The following is a 23031-nucleotide window of genomic DNA, read 5'->3' as shown; positions in this document are numbered from 1 at the left end:
TATAAGGAAGGAGAGAGCCACACTCCAATACCAAAGCCAGCCTTGATTTTTAATTGAATTGGAATCACAAAAAGAATATTTGCCATTTATGTTTGTAGAGCACAATTTGCCTTTTATGTTCGTAGAGAGCAACAGAAACAAATATTTGGGAAGATTTATGTTTTGTCCTGTTGGAAATGTGATATACCATTAGGGCAATTCTACTCCTTTCCTTGGGACATTTTTCTCTGGATGATTCATCTTTCTTCTTCTAAAACAATTGCTGTTTGCAACAGAAAAAAATATTTCTTATTAAATTTTTACTTGATCCAAAAAAAAAAAAAAAAGGCATTTGTTAGTCTTATAAGTTAGTTTAGATTGAAGAACCAGGCTGTTTGATGAGCTGTCAAGAGGTCTCTCCTGTTTGAATCAAATCTTAATCAATCTTGATGGTATTCATAGTGTTTCTTCTGTGCAGACAAAAGTAAACCGGCTTCCCCAATGAAACATATACCCTAGTTAACATTCTGAGATCAACACATCTTTAAAATATATAGGCTGATTTAATTCAGCAGTTTCTTTTTCCTATTATCCAATGTTCCTCCATAGCTGTTGTTCCTTTTTCATTAGCATTTAAAAAATTTAAAGTCAACAAAGCTCTGTATAATCTATCTCTGGGAGCCTTTATTATTCCTTTCTGTTTATTGAGTGTATCTTTTAAAGTGCTATTAGATCTTTCTTTAACTGCTTATCCAATAGAATTGTGTGGTATATCTGTAATACGCTTTATGTTTGAATATCCAAAAATCTCTTTCATTTTACTATAGAGACATGTGCTTGAGCATTGTTAGTCTTAATTTGGACAGGTATCCCCATAATAGCTATAAATTCTAATAAATATGTAACTACAGAATCAGCCTTTTCAGAACATAAAGAAATCCTAAATATGTATCTATGATATGGTGTACACATTATAATTTTTGAAACTCTGCAAAACAAAGCACATCTATTTGCAAAATTTCATTCTTTGAGTACCTTTTGGGTTACTTACTACAGGTATTGGAGTTTAATTATACAAAAAAAACAAAAGGACATTTCCTTATAATTACTTTGGCTTCTTTCTAAATGATAGAAAAATCTTTCTTCAAACATTTGCTGTTAATATGGTCTTTCTTATGGAAATCTGAGGCTTTAGAACATTTCCTCTCAACAGCTGATCAATTTCATTAATACCTTGTGCTAGAGGACCTGTTAAACCAGTATGGAATCTGATATGTGTTATACACAAAAGATGATTTCTATTTCTGATTACTTGTTGTATTTGAATAAATAACAAAGTTAATACTGAAATAAGTTCTTCAGTTTCATTATAGAAAACAACTCTTTCTGCATATTGAGAGTCAGTAACAATGTTAAAAGTTGCTGTAAAATCTAATAATTACATGAGAAAAGCATATAAATCTGATTTATATACTGATTCATAAGGGCTTTGGCTACTCTACTTAATTTTCCTGACTTATAACCTGCCTCTCCTGATTTATTTCCATCAGTATAAAATGTAGGAGCTCCAGAAATTGGTGTTCCTTTTGGTATACGTAGGAGAATCCAATTGGTTCTTTTCATAAACTGAAATCTCTTGCTTTTGGGATATTTGTTGCTAATCTTCCCCAAGAAATTACTGCAAACTCTTTGCCAATGTTCATTTTCTGCCCACAAAGAGGTAATTTTAACATTAGTAAAAGGTACCACAATTTCTGCTGGATCTATCTATTCCTGATAATTGAAAAAGTCTTGATTTTCCTTTCAGAATCAATTCAGAAAACTTTTCTACATATGTCTTTAATTTTTCACTCTTTTTGTGTTGTAAAAAATCCAGTCTAATATATTACCTTCTCTCTGCATAAAAATTCCTGTAGGAGAATGAGTAGAGGGTAAAATAAATTGAGTACAATCAAGCTCTGAATCTGAGCAATCTACATGTGCATTCTGTAGATTGCACATTCTCTCTCAGCCTCAGCTCATGATTTTTTTAACTATTTAAGTTCTTTTCACCTTGTAAAGTTTGAAATAAATAACTTAGTTCATGGGTTGTTAATCTAGTTGTGGACTGTAGCCAATTTTTGAAAATCATTAAGGGTTCACATTCTGATTCATATCACATTCACAGTTCTGATTCATACTTCCTGTGGTTGAATTTCTTATAAACGTATCTTATATCCTAAATAATCAGTATAATCTCCTCTTTGTGTTTTTTAGGAGCAATTTGTAATCCCCAACAAGGCAAAATTCTCTTTACTTTATCAAACATTTTTTCTAAAGTATTTGTGTTTGAATCAGCCAATAAAATATCATCCATGTAATGGTAAATTATAGATTGAGGAAACTTTATGAATTAGTTCTAATGGCTGTTATACGAAATATTGATATAATGAGAGTCTACTTAACAGTCTTTGTTGAAGAACTTTGCATTGGTACCTTCTAATGGGATGGGAATTATTATATGCAGGCATTGCAATGGCAAATTTTTCTCTATCCTGTTCTTATAAAAGTAATATAAGCAACTAAATTTTTTTAAAAAGCCATCTTTTAAATCAATCACTATGATAGACCATTCCTTAGGTAATAAAGAAGACAATGAAAATCCAGGCTGTAAAGAGTACATTGGCTCATTCACCTTATTTATGGCTCTTTTTTTATGGTTTTCATGACAGGGTTTCTCTGTGTAGCTTTTTGCCTTTCCTGGAACTTGCTTTGTAGATCAGGCTGGCCTCGAACTCACAGAGATCAAGCCTGTCTCTACCTCCTGAGTGCTGGGATTAAAGGCGTGCACCACCAACGCCCGGCATATTTATGGCTCTTGAATATGTTAACATTCTCCATTTTACATATTTCTTTTTAATAACAAATATAGGGAAATTCCAAGATCTGGTTGATCTTCAATATGTTGAGCACTTAACTGCTCCTGTATCAGCTGTTGTAGTGCCTGTAATTTTTCTGATGTCAAAAGCCATTGTTCCACCCACACAGGTTTGTAATTTAACCATTTTAGAGGCAGGGCTACTGGTACCTTTGAAAGATTATTAAAAGCAGGCTGTTATGCTCTGATTATGTACAACCTGAACAGCCCAGTCAGTTACTGTCCTTGATAATACCTTTTGATATTTTCCCAGAAGCATACATTAACCTACAGTTTGTTTCTGAGATTGGAGGAATGTTAATCTGAGTATTCCATTGCTGCAACAAATCATGTCCCCATAAATTCACTGCTGTTAGCCACATATGGTTTTAATTTTCCTCTCTGTCTTGGTAGTCATATATACTTGACCTATCTTGCACTTTGTTTTACCTGAGATAAAGTTCCAATCCCTAGTAGCTGAACATTTACCTCCTGAAGAGGCAAATCTAGATGCCAATATTTTGTGAAATGTTTGTTCCATCTCTATTTGTTTCTGCCAGACCCTCAATTTCAATGTCATTTATTTGTATTTTTAGCTTTGGTCTTTCATTATTTATAAAAGTTTGCCAAAATATATCCTTTATGATTTCTCCTGAAAATTTTGTTTTATCTACTAATGCTGTTCTGTCATCCAAAGCAGTACGGTCTTTTAATTGCTATGCTGCGTTCCCCCAATGCTGACAGAGAATGACTTAACCAAATTTTACACTGGGGACTGCAAGAACCTCCCTAAAGTGTTTCCTGGTGGCAAAGTGTTACTTTGCCTGCCCCTTGTTGATCTGTATTCATTAGTCCAATGCTGGACTTTGCCACACTTTCTGCATGCTCCAGAAGGCTGGGGACATCTGTTCAGATTATACACTCCCTCCCAAAAAAAAAAACATTGTTTCTATGAAAAACTTGCCTACAATCTCTTTTCAGATGACCTAGTTTACCAGAATTAAAACATCTGACCTTTTGATTTTTCTTCTAATTTTTAGAAATTATCTCTCCTATCCAAGTATCACCATAAGTGTGAGATTCAATATTGGCAGTATTTCAGATTCATTCATCTGTATGTGCTGATCTTGACTTTAAAGGCCTAATTGCCCCTTTGTATTCTGAATTAGCATTTTCAAAAGCTAAAGTTTCAATAAATATTTGTATAACATCTGGATCTGATATCATTTTATTATAGCTAAGTCAATCTTTGTAAAAACAATCAGTGGGGGCTTCTTCTTGTAATAAATTCAACAAATTATTTCTTAAATAATGACAATTTCTCTCACTATTAATATTAAAATGCACATCACATTATAAATGATACAATCTTGATCTTGTTTCATATTTAACCATCAAAATACTTAAATCAGGACTGGTAAGATGGCTCAGTGGGTAAAGCACTGGATAGAAGCCTCGAAACCTAAATTAGTCACCTGGAACCCACATGATAGAAGGAGAGAATCAGCTCCTGAAAGTTGTCCTATGACTGACATATGCATACCATGGTAAGGATGTGGCATGCACACCTACAAAGGCACACTAAAGAAGTGAAAAAGAAATAAAAAAAATTAAAATGTAAATCACAATGAGTATTTACTTAAGAAACCATTAGAAAGACCATTGTACACTGAACATGTAAGCTACAGAACAACCAGTAAGAAATGTGACTGTCTGATGATCATCCCCTCTCACCTCAGAAGAGGCAACCTCACAACCTCAGTTATCACACTGCCCACCATGGAACACAATCCTTGGACTGGTACCAGGTTACAAAGTCTCCCTAACATGTGTGTGTGTGTGTGTGTGTGTGTGTGTGTGTGTGTGTGTGTGTGTGTGCGCGCGCGCGCGTGCACGCGCGTTCAGTGTTTAATTGTCTGGCTGATGTGAAGAGATATGGGAAATATGGTTTACATAGGTAAATGAATTTCTGACTCCAACACTATTATAACCCTTTCCCATGAAGCATTGTTTTAATTTCTTGTGAACCACCACTTGAATTTTAAATATTTTTCCCTTTTTATTGTCTAGCTAATATCCAGAGACAAAAGATTTTGGACAGCATCTATCCTAACTCATGCCATGGCTTATTTATTTTGCCTATGCTGTTTGTCTAATAAATACATTACAGGAAAGTCTGACTTCAAAGAGCTTTGTTGGGTTCTTGCCCCTGTAATAGTCCTCCACTCTTTCTCCAGTGCAGGGTCCAGTGGAGAACCATATGGATATTTCAGGTTACTCACTGATTTAACTGGAAAAAAAATAATTGGGATCACACAGATGGTCAGGAAGATTAATTCCATCTCCTTGAAGTTCCTCTCTCAATTATTCATATCTGCCTTCATGACATCAGTGCTGTGGGATACTACTTTTGTACACTGGTTTAATAAAATGCTGGTTGGCCAGTAGCCAAGCAGGAAGTATAGGTAGGATAAGCAGACAAGGAGAATTCTGGGAAGAGGAAGGTTGAGTAAGCAGACACCAGCTCACCTTCCAGGGAGCAGCATGGAGTGGCACACAGGTAAAGCCTTGGGAAGTGTGGTGACATATAGATGAACAGAAATGGGCTGAGTTCAAGTGTAAGAGCTAGTCATTAGTAGGCTTGAGCTAATAGTTGAGCAGTTTTAATTAATAGAAGCCTTTGTGTGTTTACTTGGGTCTTAGTGACTGCAGACCACATGGGACACAAGAAAACTTCTGGTTACATTTGGTGCCTAACATGAGGCTCAAAACCATGACCCTGAGATTAAGAGTCTCATGCTCTACTGACTGAGCTAGCCCCATAGGATTACCAGTACCCCCTATCAGCAGGATGTAGCCTAAAAACTATGCCCACATTCCCAGAAAATGGGTTAGGGATGTTTGACTTTGTTTAGGTTGTTAGTTACAAATTGTTATTGGTCATAGTCAATATCTTTCTAAAGAAAAAAGGTGGATATGATATAGATATGATAGGATGAAACGGTTGATTGTTGAACATACTTTTAAAGAGCAACAACTTGTTTAAAAATGTCTCACATTACTATAAATTTTAGATTATTGATACAAATTTAAAGTTAATTTTGTTATACTGTATATACACACACACACACACACACACACACACACACACACACATATATATATATATTTCTACTCTCATTTAAGGTATTATGCTTATATAACTTATTCAAATTGTAATGGGTAATTAAGAGATACAGATTAATAGTTAATCATCTATGATAACCAAACATGTAGTAATGTTAGTTAAGTTTTCTAGATTTACATAGATAAATTCCTTTTTTTTTTCCAGAGTTAAAAACCAAGAGGTCAGAGCAATTGCTGAGAGCTGAAAACCTTACCCTTCACTGCTGCTCTATCTTTCCTCTCCACAAGATACCTACTTCCTGTGTCCTGTCTTTTATATAGACTTTCTATTCTGCCTTCCCATTCGTTGTAAACCCAGCCACATGACCTCCTCATCACTGCCTGTCTGTAGACCTCCAGGTCTTCTATGGTTGGTATTGAGATTAAAGGCATGTGTCGCCATGCTGGCTGTATCCTTGAATACACAGAGATTTACCTAGCTCTGCCTCTGAAGTGCTGGGATTAAAGGCATGCACTACCACCACCCAGCTTCTGCTATGGCTTGCTCTGACCCCAATGCAACTTTATTAATATACAAATAAAATCACATTTCAGTACAAATAAAGTATCACCACAGGGCACAATCATTCAGACAAAGCAGCGACCCACAGAATGGGAAAATATTTTCATCAACTCCATATCCAATAGAAGTTTAATATTCAAAATACATAAAGAACTCAAGAAACTAGATACCAAGAAAATAACCCAGTTGAAAAATGGGGTCAGGATCTAAATGCAGAATTCTCAATTTAGGAAACTCAAATGATTGAGAAACAAAGGAATGTTTAACATCCATAGCCATCAGGGAAATACAAATCAAAACTATTTTGAGATTTCATCTGACACCTGTCAGAGTAGCTAAGAGTAATTTTCAAATGCTTCAAAGACCTACAGAATATGACATTTAAAATGTTTTAAGACTTTGACTTTCTGGACATTGAGACATGTCTTCTCCTGGCAGCATCAATCTACTTTAAAGAAGATAATGGACATTGAAGAAACTCCATATGGAGTTTATCTTCTTCATGGCAAAAGTTAGCCATTTGGGCAAGAAACTGTTCTTGCCTGGACTGCTTAACAAAATGTTGTATCAACTGGACATGCAGGAACCATAGGAAGGTGACCAGTGAACTTCGCAAGGTGAGATGATCCTTCAGGTTTCTGCTTCACAGAGGAAACTGCCAGACATTCCACAGGACACAGAGAGAAGTGACTAAGAGACTCTAGGTTTGTAGGCTGAAAAATGGATGCCTCAACATTGCATAAGACCTTTGGGTGACTGTCCAGGCAGCCAGCTATCTCTGTCATTTTAGATTTTTTAGATTTTTTGTAAGTTGCTTACAATGTCCTTCCTGCTTACTTAGGTAATATTATATCCTTCTGAGGTTTTTGATGTAGGTGAAAACCAGATAGTTATCATTTTCCTTGGTTATGATAAAAGATAAATTAGATATGAAACTTTAGACTCACACATATAGGATAAATAGAAAATTTTCTTTAATTTTACAAAATACAAATAGACTAGATATTATAACTGTAATTCTTGCTTGATAACTGTTATATATAATTTTACTATGTTAAAGTTAAAACTTTTCTTTCCAATTAAACAGAAAAGGGGAAATGCTGTGGGATAATACTTTTGTACACTGGTTTAATAAAACACTGATTAGCCAGTAGAAGGAGAATTCTGGGAAGAGGAAGGCTGAGTCGGCAGATGCCAGTCTACTGTATGGGGAGTAGCATGTAATGGCATACAGGTAAAGTAATGGAAAACATAGCAACATACAGATTGACAGAAATGAGTTTAGTTTAAGTGTAAGAGCTAGTTAGTGGTAGACCTGAGCTAACGATTGAACAGTGTTAATTAATATAAGCCTCAGTGTGTTTACTTGCTTCTGAGCTGCTGTGGACCAGTTGGGATACAAGAAAACTTCTAGCTATACATCATTCATTATTCTTACCTTCTTATCTTTCTTCTTCTACCTCCTTAGTGCTCATACTTTAGTGAGTGGCTCTATTGATTTACAACATGGAATTTTAGCATCTTGTTTATTAAGTGGAGACACAGTCCTGCACAAACAGGCTTTTGTTTAAGCAGGAATGCTCACATATTTCTGTGAAATAGACTCTTTCTAATCACCTATTGCTGCTCTCATGTTTGAACAATAATCAGGATGAATGTGACCTATAAATAGCTTACATAACAAGAGGAATCAAATTAGTAAAATCACACTTCATTTTAGGTTTTTGTTCTTTTTGATTTTCAACTGCATAATAAATTTTAAATTTGAATATATTTTGCATTATTGTGATGAGTCTGATCTATCAGGTTTAAGCAGGTAAGCGAAGGTCTGACTCCAGTATGGCTTATTTGTTACTACCATTTCATCTTTGTAAAAATACTTTGACATTGTTCAGGGTGATAATTGACCTACACAATAACATCATTAGTTCAGAAAGATGTGTGCAAAAGCTCATTCAAGGTGAAAGGTTGTATTTTGCAAAAATAAAAGAGGAAGTGAGGACACCAACATTAGAGACATGCTTCATCAACTTAGACTGCCTATTTTCAAACTTCCATTTTTGTGGAGAAAAACACATAAAGTTAGGCGACTGTTTCCAAGTTCACTACAGGCATTCACAAGGCCTAATGTTAGATGCAGGAAATTACCATTTATCTGGAAGATTACAGAATGAATTTGCATCTGCATTTTGGTAATTTAAAAAGTGAAAAATAATGCAGGCATCCAAATACAGTCAGCAGCTAGCAAGCAAATCTCTGGCACTCAGCTTCTTTGTACCCTGGTACTGTGTGTAAGTATGCATTCATTCTCTCTCTCTCTCTCTCTCTCTCTCTCTCTCTCTCTCTCTCTCTCTCTCTCTTGGCTTTTCAAGACAGGGTTTCTCTGTAGCTTTGGAGGCTGTCCTGGAACTCACTTTGTAGACCAGGCTGGCCTCGAACTCACAGAGATCCACCTGCCTCTGCCTCCTAAGTGCTGGGATTACAGGAGTGCGCCACTGCCGCCAGGCATATGCATTCATTTTCAATGGCTCTACTCTATTGCTTATTTCCCACAACCACTCATACATCCTCTTCTCACAACTGCAAAACTCCTCACGGGACTGTCCATATTAAGTGCTTCAAGCTCTTCATGTTTGAACCATCCAGTTTCCCCTTCTCTTGTTCTGTGAAGAATGGAAGAACATCCTTTCATGCACCCAATCATCTCAAAGCTTTAAGTGAAAGACACTTATCAGGGGAACTCAACTTCATATTACTTGTAATGATGATGACTAATATCATTGAATAAGGATAAATGTCATTGCTAAATATTCAATCTTACATATGAAAATCGCTCCTTTAATTCTGCAAATACATTTATTAGTTCAATATTATAATCATGCTAAAAGATACAGATATTAGGACAGTATGATTATAAAAATATATGTTCTTGCTAATGGAATCTCTTCCTATTTCCATTTCCATGAATTATAGCTAGTTCTATGTATGAAGTCTTTGCAGATACAATCTTACCTGTGTAATTAATAGAATCAACTTCTTCATGCTCATTGTTCTTTGACTCCTACACCATCTATCTCAACAATAGGCTAGAAAAGATCATGTGCCCTGCTATAGTTCTGTGAACCATGCTGTCTGCTGTCATGTGGGCTTTTTAAATTGTATGTCACAAATTGTCATTTCTCTGCCCTTAAAATCACATTATCTATAACTGCTTTATTTATCTTTGAGGGCCTTATTTATACTTGGAAGAGGACTTAAGAGTTATCCAGCCCCTTAACATACTTCAAGATACAACTGTTCCACTTTTGGGCATATATATACCCAAAGGATGCTCAATCATCCCATAAGGATACTTGCTCAACTATGTTCATAGCAGCTTTATTTATAATAGTTAGAATGTGGAAACAACCTAGATGCCTCTCAACTGAAGAATGGATAAAGAAAATGTGGTACATTTACATAATTACTCAGTTGTTAAAAACCATGACAGCAAGACATTTGATAGCAAATGGATTGAAGTAGAAAAAAATCATCCTGAGTGAGATAATTCAGACCCAGAAAGACAAACATGGTATGTACTCACTCATAAGTGGATAATAGTTGTACAATAAAGGATAAACAGACTACAGTCCATAGTCCCAGGGAGGCTAGATAACAAGGAGGGTCCAAGAGGGGGGACATATGAATCTCCCTGGGAAAGAGAAATCAAAGCAGTTTTCTGCATGGTCTGAGAGCAGGTGGGCATGGGAACATGAGGGATCAGGTTTCTAGAGCTGGTGGAAGGGAAAAATAGTGAAAAAGATGACTAGAAAGGTGGGCTTTCCGCAGTCAGGCAGATACTGGATGCAAGGGAAACACCCATAAGTCTACTAGGATGATCCTATCTATGACTCTTAGCCATAGTGGGTATGTATCCTGAACTGGCCATCCCCTGTGATCAAATTGGTGACTATTCCAATTGTCATAAGAGAGCCTTCATCCACTAACTAATGGAAACAGATGCAAAGACCCCACAATCAAACATCAGACCCAGCTTGGGGAATCTTGCTGAAGAGAGGGAGGAAAGATCGTTGGAGCCAGAGATGTCAAGGACATCACAAGAAAACCCACAAAAATAACTAATCTAGCTCATAAGAACTCACAGAATCTGAATCTATAACCAGGGAGCCTGCATGGGACTGACCTAAGCCCTCTACATATATGTGACAGTTGTATAGCTTGGTCTATTTGTGGGACTCCTAAAAATGGGAGGAGTGACTGTTTCTAATGTGTTGGCTGGCTCTTGGGAACCTGTTCCTCATGCTGGATTGCCTTGCCTAGCCTAAATACAAAAGGAGGTGATAAGCCTTACAGCAACTTGATATGCCAATGCTGATATCCATGGAAGGCCTGCCCCTTCCTGAACAGAAACTAAGGAAGAGCGGATTGTGGGGCATGGGAGGGAAAGAAGGAGGGACAACTGTTGTTGAGATGCAAAGTAAATAAATTAATTAAATTTTTAAAAGAATTAGTAAAAATAATGTTTGAAAAAAGAGTTATCCAGCCCAAGATTTCTTCATAGATTGATTGCCTCATTAATGCCCTATCAAATAATTGCCTAGGGTCCACTTGAACAACAAACACCCAGCTTTTAAGAAAGCAAGTTCTATACCTAACACCTGAGAGTATTAATGACTTTTCAGTTAAGTTACAGTGCATTATCTATTAATTATGTCTTAGTTTATCAGCATTAATGTTGTATTTTTTTTTCCTTTCAGCACATGGCTTTTAAACTACTTTAAGGTAGCTGTCATACTTTGCAACTCTTGCTCTTTGTTGAGCCACTATATTCTGTTTTTGTAACCATTCTTCATGTGGCTCTCTTTTACTTGTCATTGAAGAAATAGTTAAATGTGATGTGGCCATCATCACATTTCCATTCTTACCTGCCTAACTTGATGGTGTTCTTTCACCTGTTTATGCTTGCTATTTACACCACCCTCCCTGTGTGGACTGCTGAGACACACCTGGCATAAAGCAAGCATTGCACACATAACTGCATCTATTATTATACTAAACTGGAAATGTCAGGAATGAGAAGCTGAAGCCAGAGTCCTGCAGGAAATACAGACCAAACCCAGTCTTGAAAGCCTCAAGTTCAACTGCAGTGTTTAGCATGAATTGATTCAGCTGAATTAAATTAGTTACAAGATAGATTATACTGTTAAGATCAATTTATTTGGCAAGGTTTGTCATGGTTTCTAAAGAACTGATGTAGTCTCTATTGATAGTTTGTTTCAGGAGACACGTAATTAAACTGCAATATGCTGTTAGAGTTTTCTCACCAACAACCTCCCAGGCAGTATTATTCATGTTTATATGCAACTGGCAAGGGGAATGCAGGGGCTCTTGATGTATCTAAAGATTTAGAGAAATGGCTCAGTGTTTAACAGCACTTGATGCCTTTTCAGTGGATTCAAGTTTGTTCCCAGAACCTAAAGGAATCAGTTAACAGCTGGTTAGGACTCCACCAACAGAGGATCAGACACCCTCTGCAGGCTGCTGAGGCATTCACTCACACACAAATAAGAAGTAAAAATAAATCTTTAAAAAATTAAATAAACGGGGCAGTGGTGGCACAAACCTTTAATCCCAGCACCCGGGAGGCAGAGGCAGGCGGATCTCTGTGAGTTTGAGGCCAGCCTGGGCTACCAAGTGAGTTCCAGGAAAGGCGCAAAGCTATGCAGGGAAACCCTGTCTCAAAAAAACAAATAAATAGATAGATAGATAGATAGATAGATAGATAGATAGATAGATAATTTTTTAAAAAAGGAATACTGGTTAAGACCATGATTAATTATTAGTGAATCTCATTCAATTTGTGTTTCAGAGTTTATTCACTGTGATTTTATTGTAAGCTTTATTGAGATGATAAATTAATTTAGACATAATTGATACATTGCTATTTATTCTAAGCCAGATGACATTTGATTCAGAATTTAAAATAGAATGTTTGTATATTCTTGGTAAAATTAGTCATTAAACAGATTTTGTTTGAGAAATTTTAGCAATATTTTATTACACTTACAGTTATTACTGGCATAAAATGGATGGTATTGCCGTGTTCATGTCTTTATCTTCTTTAAATCTCGATGTTATTATTTATGGCTCAAGTCCTTAATACTTCTATTTCCTTGGTCTTCAGAGACATCAGTGCTCTGCTATAATAGTTCTGATCATGCACATCCTGATCTTCACACCATCTGAGAAGAAAATATCTCAGTGACTTTAGTAAGTCTAAATCTCATTGTACATTATTAGATATAATTTTAATGTGTTTGCAGGATCATGTAGGTTTTTTTTTAATTATATTTGAATCTTCTGTTATTTTTCAGTTTTGTCCTAGGTGGGAGAGGGCAGCTCTTGTGATAGCTTTTGAAATGTAAAGCACACTTGCCAGGCGGTGGTGGCACATGCCTTTAATCCCAGCCCTCAGGAGGCAGAGGCAGGCGGATCTCTGTGTGTTCGAGGCCAGCCTGGGCTACGGAGTGAGTTCTAGGAAAGGCATAAAGCTACACCGAGAAACCCTGTCTCAAACAATAAAAACAAAAACAAACAAACAAAAAAACATACTTATTCCTGGAGATGTTTTGAGGGTTTGACTTTTACTCTGTTCTTTACCAATCTATGCAGTAGTTTACTTGTTATTAAAATATATTTTGCTCTACAAACGTCTACTCTTTTTTAATTCCCACCCTGTCCGTACAAACTGTTTAAGAATGCCAACTCATCCTTGAGCATTTTGAATTTTTAATAGTTTATTTTGGTATTGGTTCTTTATCATGTCAAATTATGATTGAGAACTTACTGTATATTGATTCCATGGATTTGCTTGGGCATTTTAGTACATAAATCCATGCTCATATTTATAAGAACTCTCTTTATTGATTGGAGATAATTTTATCAATTGTAGTTGAAATTTTATCTGTTTTCTCATGTGTTTCTCAGAAACATTAAGATTATTTCTCTACATTTAACAGCCTGTGAGAAGCACATGTCAACACAGCTGACTTCTCATCTGCTCTCTGCCATCTGCCTGCTGTTCCATGCGGTTTGTGAGGCTCTCTGTTTACATGTATGTATTGCACAGCTACCCTGTCATTCTCAGTTACTCCTTTTTAATGTATAACAAAATTACAATCACTTATTCTTTAGACAAGTTAATTGCTGTGCCATGTACAGCAGGTATTTAATAATTTGATTTTGGTGGTAGTGAGTATTAAGCTCCAGGCCTTGTACATACTGAGCAAGTGTTCCACCACAGAGCTACATGCTTGGACCCCTTTCACTTTTCATTTGAGACAAGTTCTCACTTTTTCAGGCTGTGGTAGTTTGAATGTAGTCGGCTCTCATAATCTATTAGGAGGTATGGCTTTGTTGGAGTAGGTATGGCCCTGTTTGAGGAAGTGTGTCACTGTGTGGGGCAGGCTTTGAGGTTTCCTATGCTCAAGATACCATCCAGTGTCAAATTCTGTTTCCTATTGCCTTCTGATCAAGATATAGCCAGCATCATGTCTGTCTGAATGGCACCATGCTCCCTACCATGATGATAATGGACTAAATCTCTGAAACTATAAGCCACCACCTCAATTAAGTGTTTTCCTTTATAAGAGTTGCCATGGTCATGGTTTCTCTACACAGCAATAGAAATCCTAGCTAAGACACAGGCTATTGCTGAACTCAATCTGTAGCCTAAGTTAACCTTAAATTTTCGGTCACATGTCTCTGTCTCCCAAGTGGCAGGGATAAATTATTAGTAATAAAGCCTGTATCACCAAGACAGCTTTGAATAATATTTTTAGTAAAACTGAAGAACAAGTCATTTACACGTTTTTGTTTTGTTTTTATTTATTTTTTTGGTAATTTCATGTATGCACACAACATATTTTGAAAAAAACTGCTTCTGATTCCCTCCCTTCTGGTTTCTCAACTTCATGTGTTTCAGGTCAGCACCACATTGATATACATGACTCAAGTGTATGTTAGTCTCAGCAATAGGGACAAAAATCTAGTCATATACCTACTGTATGACCCAATCATACCACTCCAGGGCTTATTTCCAAAGGACATTTAACTGCTACAAAAATGCTTGCTTATCTATGTTCATATTTGCTCTACTCACAATAGCCTATAAATGGAAACAGACTAATGTCCATCACCTGGTGAGATGATAGAAAAAAATGTGGGATATGTATACAACATAGTTCAGCTGTAAAGAAAAAATGAAATTATAAAATATACAAGTAGATGGATAGGTTTAGAAATTTTCATTCTGAATGAGGTAGCCCAGGCCCAGTAAGACAAACACTGAAAGTTCTCACAGACTCTCACAGATGACTATGTTTAAAAATCAGAGTGCCCACTGGAGTCCTAAAACTAGTTAAGAATCCATGGGGCCAATTTTAAAGGAAAGAGATAAAAAAAACATATGATAGAGGAAAGAGGGAGTAATAGAATAAGAAGGAAAAAATAGAGTTGAGAATGAGAGACTATGGTAGAAGAGTGAATATTGGGATAGCTAAGGAACACTAAAGACTTTTGAAAAAGCCACATGGAAGCACACTACTGTAGAAGTTCCTAAACATCTAATATAAAAGGAGTTTTAAAAGTGCTATCCTATAATAGAGGGGAAAAATAGGCTGCCAAATAAGATGTTTAGTAATAGGTGTTACCTTTTCTTGAGTTGTTAGTTGATGTGATTCCATAGACTCCTCCCAAAACTTCTACAGGGCATTGCAGTTATTCCTGGTTACTTTCTAGAACTTGAGACTAAGATGTTGATGCTGAAGACACAACATATTTGAGTCATAGAACTTGGTGAAATATACGTTGTTTCTAAGGGTGGAAAAACAATGAAAACTCAAAGTCATACATATAGACTGAAATTATTATCAATACTGTATTCTGCTTTAAGCTTATGCTGAAATTGAATTTCTATAAGAGTTTGAAAAGATATTTTATATTAAGGAGCAGCTTCACTCACTGCTGTTTATATTGAACCCAGATGTTATGGAGTATTAAGATGTGTTATATTTGTTTATGCTGTGGAATAACAGCGTAAACATAAAATAACAGCATAAAATAAAATGATTCATTTTAATGATGTAAAGATGTGTTGCATTATTTTATGTTGCATTTGTTTAACTCTGTGAAGCTGTGATACTGTGCCTGTCTAAAACACCTGAAGGTCTAATAAAGAGCTGAATGGCCAATAACAAGGCAGGAGAAAGGACAGGCAGGACTGGCAAACAGAGAGAAGGAATGGGAGAAGTCTGGGAGGAAAAGGACCAAGGAGCAAGAGAATAAGGAAGAGAACATCAGGGGCCAGTCACCCAGTTACACAGCAATCCAAGGAAGAAGAAGTAAAGAAGCCCAGAGACAAAAGGAGATGGGATAATTTAAGTTGAGAAAAGATGGCTAGAAACAAGCCAAGCTAAGGCTGGGCATTTATAAGTAAGAAGAAGCCTCCATGTATTTATTTGGGAGCAAAGTGGAGGGCCCCCAAAGAGCCAAAAGAGTAGAGAGCAAAACAACAACAACAACAAGACTCAAATCTTTGAGATTTAATTTGAAAAGCAAAAAGATAAAGGTAGAAAATTAGATTCATAGACATAAGTGAGAATTGATGGGTAGTGGTGGCATCAAAATAGAGAGAGAGAGAGGGAGAGAGAGAGAGAGAGAGAGAGAGAGAGAGAGAGAGAGAAGGGGAGGGGGGGGGAGGGGAGGGGAAGGAAAGAGTGGAGGAAACAAAGTAGCTCTCTGACCAGTTATGAGTCAGGACCTGTGATGCATAATATGTATGTAGGATTTTGTTAAATTAAAAGTCCATAAACCTTCCACAGAATGGTGTTCTATCGTACCAGATGTGCTAGCAAGGAGCTGGCTTTTTCTGATTCAGTGTAGATGTATCTGACTTAAGTCTTGATAGTCACTTGAGTTCAAAATGGGGAGTTGGTTTTCTGTAACTGTCAAGCCATGTCCATTTTAAGCTGATTTTTATCAGAATCCTTTACCATGTTTTTAGGAGACATGATAAAACTAAAATGTGTCATGAGTAGCAAACATGAAAACTATTTCCAGTCTAACCTTATCTCCAAATCTTATAGCTAGATCAAGCCTAAATATAAAATTAATGGCTGCTTCTTGAAGAATTGCACTGTGGAAACAGAATTCACATAAAGCTGTTCTTTTAGTTTCTATTGCTGTGATAAAACACCATGACTTAAAGACATTTAGGGAGGAAAGGATTTCTTTCATCTTACACTTTCAAGTAACACTCTGTTACTGAGGGGAGTCAGGGCAGGAAATCAATGAACAAGGAGGCATTGACTGAATCAGAGACCATGAAGGAACACTTTACTGGCTTGTTCTCATGACTTGCTCAGCCTGCCCTCCCATACAACCCAGAATCACCTGTCACGGGGTAGCACCGCCCCCATCTGAACATCCCACATCAATCTCTATTTATGAAAATGTTCTAAATAATTGCTGACAAGCAGTGTGATAGAGGTATTCTCTTAGTTAAGGTTCCTTTTCACAAATAGCACTAGCTTGTATCAAATTAACAAAAGCTAATCAGCACAAATGAAAGTAAAAATGTTCAAACTTTTTGTAATATGATTTGTCTGTGATAAAAGTCATAGCATATTGGCTACATACAAAATAAATATTGCTGAAAATGTATTCAGTATTTTCAAATTTCTTTGGTCCTTGGGTTTTATTGAAGAGCTATGGCTCTTGGTCTTCTGATATCAGTTGTGTCTGTTGTTACCAACTCCCATAACTTAATTTGCCAGTTTTAGCTTACCTTTCTTTTCATAAGCCACCCTTGTTCTATGCCCTCATTGATGCCAAGAATGGATCAGTAACTTGTACCTGAACAGCAGAACCTCTCATACCCATTGATCACAATGATAACAGTTCAGTAATTAACATCTGAGTTAAGTGGCAGTAATGAGACTAATTGGCATATGAAAGTAAAGATGTGCTCTTGCCAAGGACATACTACAGATAAGAGAGAAGTCTAGAACTACAAGAAGCTATCTTGTCACTTCCTGAAAATAAAATGTCTACCCTGGGTATTGGCAGCAAATTCCGCAACATAGTATTTGTTAGGAGAATTCAGCTAGACAAAGCTTTACTTCAAAACCTCAAATTTTAATTTATATTATTCAGTCATTAATATTTTCAAAAGTTTGTTTGTTGTGAATTAATTCATAAGTGTTTGTATAAAGACAAAGTTTGGGAAAGTTGGTTCTTTAGAGGTTAGTATCCATGGAAGAAGAGAAATGTTTTCATTTAGCTCTACTGTCAATGTAGGGAGTCATCACAACCTTAAAAGTGTAATTTATGGTAGTCAAACATGTCTTAAGTACAAATAATTTATGGCATAAAAAGAAATTTACATAAAATAATCATAAAATGTGTGGACTAGTTTACAAAAGATGTCCTAATAGTTTATGAATTGGGCACACATCCTATGATTTTCTGAAAAAAAATTATTTTCGAGGTTGATAAATTGTTCTAAGCATTTGTCAAGATGTTGCCTTACAAAGAGCACTCAATAATAGCTAAGAGTTTCGGTTATTGGAATTTCAACTAATGATTGCATGCACAAGAATTAAATATTTGAGAAAGCATTGTCATTTTGAAACATAATTGCTTAAAATTATAAGTGTCTTGGCCTTTGAAAAGCTTATGAAGTAAGTTCTTTATATAAACACATAGATGTCTCTACAGGTAGACATTAAAATAATAAATGTACTTTATGTATCATGAGAATTAGGTTTTTTATTTGTTTCTAGGACAGTTATTCAAAATATAAAGTTCAAAGCAGTTTAAAGTAATCTGTTTATGGATTTTTATAATAAGGTATGATTAAAGAAGCTGGAACCGGGATAATTTTGAGAATTCAAGGTAGCATGCATCATAATCATTTTTGGATGAATGCACAGTTACCATAGCAAGGAAAACTAAATATTTCATATTTACTTTTAAAATTTTCATGAAACCTATTTCAGCAGACAAAGCTTTGAGACTACCTTGTAGGATACGTTTAGTGTGGCAGATATTCTTCTGACAGTGGAGCAGAACTAATTGAAAAGCCTTGTTAGGCTAAGGGAGAAAGCACATCACCATCAGTTTTTATTGGGAGACAGAATAGTTCATATATAGAAGATTTTGATGGAGGGTATCTGTTAGTTTTATTTTTTACATTTCTTCTGTATTTTATTTACTTGTTTCTTAATTAAAGCAATAATAAAATGTACTAGTCTGTTGTCCCTATAATAAACATCAGCATTCAGTCTTCAGAAGAGCTGTTTATGATGAATGTTAAGATTGTTTCCACTTATCAAGATGGCAGCCGAGATACCATGATCTTTAGCAGCTATCTGAGGTTTCACTTGGTTAATGATAAGAAAAGATGTAATTTGGACCCAGGTAACCTGACTTCAGACTCTTGAACTTAAGTAGAGCACCAGTTGTTGAACTACACTTGAGATACTTCAACCTCTGAATTATTAAAGCCCATAAGATATAAAAACCCTAAACTAAATGCTATACATATTGTGATATACAAATCCAACCCTTTAAAAGTTATAGCACCTATGGCCTAAAAAAATAATGGAAATATTTAACTATGAATAAGAACAAATTTGAAATTAATTTAGGAATAGAGGTTTAAAAAGTCTTACAAAATGCTTTTCATTTTGATTAAAACAGTTATTTTACTTTCTGTTCTCTCTGAGCAGCTAAGCCTCTGAATTTAAAAAAAAAAAAAATCTTTTCTCTAAGAAATACACCTCAATCAAAGATGGAGTCAACCTTAAAACCAACAGATGAAAAATATATTCAAGCCAAATGGAAATACATAGACATAACTGTATAAAAACATAGACCTCACTGGGCGGTGGTGGCACACGCCTTTAATCCCAGCACTCAGGAGGCAGAGCCAGCTGGATCTCTGTGAGTTCGAGGCCAGCCTGGATTACCAAGTGAGTTCCAGGAAAGGCGCAAAGCTACACAGAGAAACCCTGTCTCAGGAAAAAAAAAAAAAAAAAAAACAAAACCATAGACCTCAAACCAAACAAATCAGAAGAGGTAAGGTATGTCCCTCTGCACTGACTGAAGGAATGATCAATCATCCAGGACTTTATCATTCTTAATCATGCTCACCGAACATGAAGATACTTAACTTCATGAAACAAGTACTAGATATAAAGTCAAAGATTATCCTTTGCACAATGACAGTGTGTAGATCTCAATACTTCTGAATTTTTTCTCTTTATTTTCACCAATACCATAAAAGGCAAGGGAAATGAAGGGAAAGAATGGATAATCATGTCCCATAAGTCATTGAAAAATCACAGCTTGTTGTTTCAGGAGTTTGCTATTTCATATGCATTTGTATACTAAAAACATAAGAAATTTTTTCAGAAGGAGAAATATTGTATCTAATATAAATTACTAATGATTGTCAGATTAATAAATGGGCAATCTATAGAAGAACCTTCGATCATTTCTTCTCTCTCTTTTAATTGCTGTCCACAATAGAACATTCCTAGGTATTTTATTTTTGAGAATTATTGGCAAATTGCCAAAAATAAGCCCTGTTTCCAATTGTACAATTGATACCATGGACTCATGCAAGATATTTTTAAGTATATACATTTCAATTATTTTAATCTCACCAAACCCAAAGGTAAAAAGACTCTAATTCTTCAAAATCCCATATTATTTATTTTATTCTTAGTGAGATTCAAAATGTTTTCAGGTGTCTCTTGGCTATTCAAAATTATTCTGGACCAGCATTTCCAAAGGAGGAAAAAAAACACAAAGGTGCAAAAATAAAGGCAGAATTTTCTAATTCTGTAGTGATGGGTTTAACTTTGTTTCTGTGTTGTTTGCTAAAATTAGAATAGGGTGAAATTCCATTATTGACCCTGGAAATTATATTACTAAAACATAATATCTAAATGTTTTAGTGATTATTGTTGGCTGTGGAAAGTTAACTGAAATTGGAAAAAAAAATGCCTTAATTTAATTTGATCATTTCAGTGCAAATGCATACATTTTAATTTCTGTTAAGAAATCAACAAAAAGCTGGGCAGTGGTGGTGTACGCCTTTAATCCCAGCACTCGGGAGGCAGAGCCAGGTGGATCTCTGTGACTTCGAGGCTAGCCTGGCCTACCAAGGGAGTTCCAGGAAAGGCGCAAAGCTACACAGAGAAACCCTGTCTCAAAAAAAAAAAACAAAAAAAAAAAAAAACAAAAAAAGAAAGGAAGGAAGGAAGGAAGAAAGAAAGAAAGAAAGAAAGAAGAAAAAATCAACAAAAGAAAAATTTCTTGAGTCTCCTCTTTATTTTTCTCTAAGTTTCCTAATACTTAAGTTTAGGTTCTGATCCCATCTCTGTGGAATCCTCACTGTGAAATGGTTACTTAAATGTCAGTGGCTGAGTCTTCTGAGTTGCAGATCAGAGTAAGCATATTACCTATTTCCTTTGAATAAAATTGCAGAGGGAAATAATGCTTGCAAAATGTGTGTCACATTAAACATTCTTAATAGAATTGATATAAAGTTAGACAAACCAATTTATGTCTACCAAAGGATTATAATGAATCACTTATATGCAGATAAATATATAATGAGGACCAGAATCTATTGAAATTGAAAGAAACATAACTTGAATTTAAATGCAAATGTAGTATAATGTTTTTCTTGAAATTGTCTTCGTTCATTTAGCCCTTCCACTGTTTGAATCAAAGAGTGGATAGGAAAGAAGAAGCTGTGTGAACAATGTAGCTCTATTTTCTTTTGAGTCAGAATTCCACTAGTTAGTCATTTATATGATTGGTTTGGAACTTGAAGTAACACCCCTTTCCTCTGCTTCCCAAGATTTGGTTATTATTGTTGTTGTTGTTGTTGTTGTTGTTGTTGTTGTTTCAAGTATGTAGTAATATATGTGGCTTTGAAAGATGTTTTTCAAGCTTTAGTGAAATATAGTACAGGATAGGTTAATAAGATTCAAAACAAAATTTGGGGACTGGAGAGGTGGCTCAGTGGTTAAGCACACTGCTCATGCAGTGTATGTGAGTTGGGTTTACAAAACCCACATTGGATGGTTCACAACTGCCTGTAACTTGGGCTTCAGAGGATTTGATGCCCTCTTGTAGCTTCCACAAACATTTGCATGATTTAAATGGAGGGCACAGGAAAAGTTGGAATATGGAGAGGGAAAGGTGTGAGTTATACAGATATAGTGTTCTTGTATGAAATTCTCAAACAAATAAAAGTACAAAAATTGACATTATCTCACCAGTCATAATTTAAACTCTGATTACATTCATATTATTTCATGTGAACATATTGTTAGTTTTAATGGCAAGTTTAATATTAGCATAAATGTTCATGTTGGATTCAATACTAAACACATCAGATATGAAGTGCAAGTCAAAATTCCACTTATCCTAGATTTTTGGTGAAGATGCCAATCATCGTACTCTCGTACCAGAGCTGTTTATAGACTTTTATGTCAATGTCTGCCATACACAAATTGGAGAAAATTTTCACAATTCCAAAAATGTCCAAAAACCTGTATTTTTTCTTCCCTGTCAAGATTGACGTTAGTTTTAAACACTTGGGCCTCATGAGCAAATCTCAGATGAATATTAGTACTACTCCTAGACATTTGGAGAATGTCTTGCTGTTGAAATTCCTGACGCTAAAATTACCAGATTCCAAAGACTGCCAAATATAACCATATTACATTATACAATGGCATTAATATGTTTTACCCCATTTCACAGAATTATCCTTGTATGTCTGAGAGTTGTGATCTGGGGATATCCGGTTTTGTATTGTACCACCTATCATGTAGGACAACAATACAACAAAGTAGTCATGAGACATAGACAAGTTTCTTCAGTCGCAGAACTGAACAATGTTGATGTATAGTGGTGACCAAGGGCCAAGACAAGTATGTTTGGAGTGGAAGAAATGGTTGGTCAATGGAAACTGGCTTACAACTAGAAGCATGAAGCTCTGGAAAGACACTGTACAATAAAATATGCTGTACATAAATGTTTGAAGACATAACTTTGAATGTTTTAGAAATATTTGAAAATATAGATGTATCCAATATAATGAAAACATAATGCAATATGTGCATGTACTGAGACATTACATGGTACCTTATTAAAATAAAGAGTTTTTGTATTCCTAAATTTCTTTCAAAAAATACAGCAAGATTTTTCAACCCTTCTCACATTTTGTCTTAGTTATTTTTCTATTGTTATGATGAATACCATAACAATATCAAATTATAAAGAATGCGTTATTTAATTTGTGTCTCTCACATATAGCAGATCAAACATCATGACCTTGTAGCAGGGAGCATGGGAGCAGGCAGGCAGGCAAGCATGGTGCTGA

This window comes from Onychomys torridus, chromosome 13 (genome assembly GCF_903995425.1).
Source record: "Onychomys torridus chromosome 13, mOncTor1.1, whole genome shotgun sequence".
Classification (NCBI taxonomy): Eukaryota; Metazoa; Chordata; class Mammalia; order Rodentia; family Cricetidae; genus Onychomys; species Onychomys torridus.
The sequence above is the reverse complement of the archived record's forward strand: the minus strand, read 5'-3'. Positions refer to the sequence as shown.